The sequence below is a fragment of the Alligator sinensis genome, unplaced genomic scaffold, assembly GCF_000455745.1.
Source record: "Alligator sinensis unplaced genomic scaffold, ASM45574v1 scaffold886_1, whole genome shotgun sequence".
In the NCBI taxonomy this organism is placed as follows: Eukaryota; Metazoa; Chordata; order Crocodylia; family Alligatoridae; genus Alligator; species Alligator sinensis.
In genome coordinates this window covers 2,092,724-2,097,074 of record NW_005842040.1, presented here as the reverse complement: position 1 = coordinate 2,097,074, position 4,351 = coordinate 2,092,724, and positions in this window count along the sequence as shown.

The following is a 4,351-nucleotide window of genomic DNA, read 5'->3' as shown; positions in this document are numbered from 1 at the left end:
CCCCCCGCGCGGGAGGGGCCTCAGTCCGCGGCCGCTCCCGCCGCCGCCATCCCAACGGCCATAGCTAATCTCCAAACTGCGCGACACTTCCGCATTCTCGCGAGAGCCTGGAAATCTCGCGAGAGAGCCGCGAGCGGAGCATGCTTGCGCCGACATCTCGCGGGATCTGGAGCACCAGCTCGGCTTCTGTACCACTTCGCTTCCCCACTCTAGGCGTTCGGGCTCGTGCGCTCGGCTGCGGGGCGGAAGTCTCTATTTGATAGCAGCTGTCCCTGAGACTTCCTTGCAGTTTGAAAGAGCTACGAAGATGTAACAGTAATTACACGGGGAGGAGAACTAAGTATTTCAAATAGCGAGTCGGGCAGGAGCGATGGTGGAGCCGCGATGGGCCAGAAGCCAGGCGGGAGGCACAGATTTCTTAGGGCGATACCTTTAATTGGACCAGTTGGGTGGATAGGATGGAGTTAGGCAGTACTTTCTTCTTCTTCAGAGAGTGCATCTGACTCCACTCCGCCTGTACAGCTGGTCCAATAAAAGGTATCTCCATGAGAAATCCTTGCTTTGTAGAGCGATGTTCCCACTGTGTTACTTTTTTTTTTTTTTTGGACTACTTGTAAATGTCAGCTGTTCCAGGAAGGTGGCTAGCAGACTTTTCACTTATCTCACTGTGCTGAGATGGCAGGCGGTAGACTTACTGTACTGCTTCTTCTCACCCATTGACTCCTCAATCTGCATTTTCACTGACTACCTATCTTGTATGCATACCAGCCCAGCCCCTGGCTTTTTTACTTTTCATTCCATCCAGGAAGAGCACACACCAACTGCTGAAACTTCCTTAGCCTGATGAAGGGTTTTTGAACCCGAAAGCTTGCCTAATAATTATTTTCCAACTATTTGGGTTGGTCTAATAAAAGATATCAGATTCACCCAAGGAACCTTGTCTGCCTATGTCCTTAGACCAACACGGCTACAACCTACATCCCTGTACTGCTTCTGAGCATTCCTTTTAAGTTTGAGATCAGATAAATGCTGCTTTAGCATACATGCCAATGTTGCTACAGTCCCAGCCTCCTCCTGCACAGGGCCACATCATCTGGCCTGTGAGACTCCACACTGGCAGTAGTGTTAAACACTACAGCTCTGGGAACACTTAGCTTTGCTATCACTTCCTTATCATCAAATTTCTGTGCCTGTGGGGAGTCCCACAGGCCAGGTGACATGGCTGTGGGCCAGGTGTGACCTTTGGACCAGAGGTTGAACACCACTGATGTAATACAAAAGGAACATACCCAGCACATAACTGGAAGCTGACAGTGGTTGATAAAACAGTACCATAAACACTATGCTTTAAGTCTAAACATACATCCAATGAGCCCTTAACCTGGTCTAGGTACCATCAAACAAAGTGTTAAAGATATTACTTTAATCTTAAAATCAAGTGTAATAGGCCAAACTATAACAGCTTTCTAAATGCATTAAATACTTTTACCTCCCATCTCTTTAGAAGGACCTTTTCCCCTTCTCCCATACCTCCACTTTATTCATTCAAGTTCAGTACAGAGTACAATACTATTAACACACTTTGCATTTCTTTTTCACCAGAGAAAAAAGTATTTTACAAACAGTAAATTGCACAACACCCAAAGATAGAAGCACTGCAAAGTGGGGTGGGGAGGAGGGGAGGAAGAAAGAGAGAGAAAGGGGGGGAACCAAGATTAGCAGCATTCCACTTAGAGCTCTTCTTTCTGCTTTCTTTTAGCACATAATTTCAGTTTTCCCACTATCAAGATCCAAATTTACATTTCTAGCTCATCACTATGGACAGAAAAATTGATATTGTCAGTTCCCTTCCACAAAACCTGAAAAAACCATCAGGTTCACCTTTGTAGAATGACAAAATACTAATGTCAGAGACAAACCCAGCCTTTCTTTGAAAAGGGCCAGCCCACCTTATGGCTTCCTCTTAACACACCACAGCTGAAGATGTTCTGTTCTTTGACCACCAGATGAGGTGGCCTGTTTGAGTGGGGTAGGAGTTCTTCCTGTTTCCTGAGTAAGACATTTCATCTCCTTCAGTGGCCAAGTATACAAGGTATCTACATCTTTATGAGGTAGTGAATACAAATTAATTGTTTTAAATTCCACTGAGACTATATGATAAAATTGGTCGTGCTACTTTGTTAAAAAGAAATTGCTACCTAGGATTTACAATAACTACTGCTTTATACAATAGTTACTTTGAAATTAATAGAAACTGGAGATTAACCTCTTCCTCCTTTCCAGAGGTTATTAGAGTCTGTTACTTTAACTAAAACAAGCTCTTCATTTGCAGGCTGGTGCCCAGTTCTAGTTCCAGTCGAGAACAGTGTTCCATTAACCAGATAATTAGACAGACAAGGAGACCAAAGAATAATAGGATCCAGTATTTGCTGAGGAAAGTGGTGGATTCATCTGAACTTCAAGTCTTGAAAGCAAGCTTGGATGTCTTTCTACAATAGCAGAATAAATCCAAAGATATTGGGAATTATGTGGGAATTTGAGAGTGTAATTTGATGGCCTATCTTTCATCTTAAAAATCATGGAGATGTGGAAGGACTATCGCTACTGAGCTAACTGCAGCCTCAGGAAGAGAAGGGAGGAGCATCTGTAAATCCACAAAATAGTTGTGCTTTTGTCACCCTTTAATTTAAAAACAAAACTGATGAGCTTTCATATGCTGAGTGTCAGCCTAAAGAGAATTTGTATGGCCTAGTGAATATAGTCAACAGGGTTTGTAATGGAACACAGACCCACCATTATTATAGCGAGAGGGCTCAAAATGTTGATGTGACAAAATGAAAGCTGTAAATACACATGTGCAAATAGAACAGACACCAATTAAAACCTGCAATTTTAGAGCTTTCTGGAACTTGCCTTCAAGTGATGTGACCCTCATAAAAATAAATCTACATTCTATAGTGACAGTCTCAAACCTAAATGGATATGCTGTTTGAGTCATTCCTGTATCATGCTGTTGTTATATTGAAAGCCTCAATACTTCAAAAATCATGCATGGAAGTTTTAAAATAGGAATATTCACAGTTTTTCCATGTAGAAAAAGCTTGGGGGGAGGGTATTTATTCTCAGAGGGAGGAAAAAGCGATTTTTGTTGCTCTTTTCCTTTTCATATTTGCTTTGGAGTGTTTAAGGCTGGCATATAATGACATTATATTATACCACCCACTATACACCAGATCCTTTTACTTTCTGTTCTATTGTTGGGTAACATGTCACAAGGAGCCAATGATAATTTACCTGAGGAATGGCTAAGGGACATTTCCAGAAGTCTTCACTGATGTGATCTGCTTCACTTTTTGGCTAGCCTCAGGACCCATTTTTCAAAGAGCACCGAGGAACTGCAGTCCCTGTTTCCAAAAACTGCTGGATATGATTGTCTAAGTAGTAGTAACAACAACAAAAATAAATACTTGATTTTTCTCTGGAGGGTTAGGGCTATAGAATGAGGGTTCTGGATCATATGATTCTGTTTCCAGCTGTGAGGAAAGCTAGGGGTGATAGAACTCTGGGGGTCAGGGCGCTGGTGTCCTCTTTTCGGTTCTTGGAGGCAAGTGGATGCAGCAAGGAAGAGCTACTAAAATGAGGAGTCTTGGTTTCTGGTTCCAGCTCTGAGCAGGGAATAGGATTTAAAGTATAAAGGTGGGGACTGGAAGCCAGAACTCTTGGATTTTATTTCCAACTCCAGAAAGGGGCAAGAAGTTAAGCTGGGACCAGGGAGCAGTGATCCCAATCCCCCTGTATAAGTAGACAGCTAGATTTTGTACTTAGCGTGTGTTTAATGCAGCCTTTTATGGCTACTATTTGCAGGGCCCTTTGGCTTTCTTGGGGAGTTATGTGAATAGGTGTATGCATACACATGTCTACATGTATATATGTACCTACATATACGTGTATATGTATATATGTGCACACATGAACATAAATGAACACAACCACCTGTGTTATGTTCATCTCCCTGAGCATGTACTTTGTGTATGTGGGGGGAGGGGGGGGTATTTGTCTTCAGGAACGTGTCAGTAAAGTTTTGTTGAAGGGGGGGCACCTGTGGTGCTTTGTCCGCTCACTTTCCTCCCAATAAAGTTTTGTTGGAAAGGCAACGCTGTCTTAAGCGCGGGGGTTGGTCTGTTGGTTCGTCCCCCTCCCCCCATGTGCCGCGTTACAACGCGGCTCAATAAAGTTTTGTTAAACGGCCTCGCGGCGTGCTCTCGCGAGGCTTCCGTCGGGGCCTGAAGGAGGAGAGAGAAGCGTCGGGGAGGTCTCGCGAGGTTTGGCCGGCGGAGAAGGGCTTCTCTCC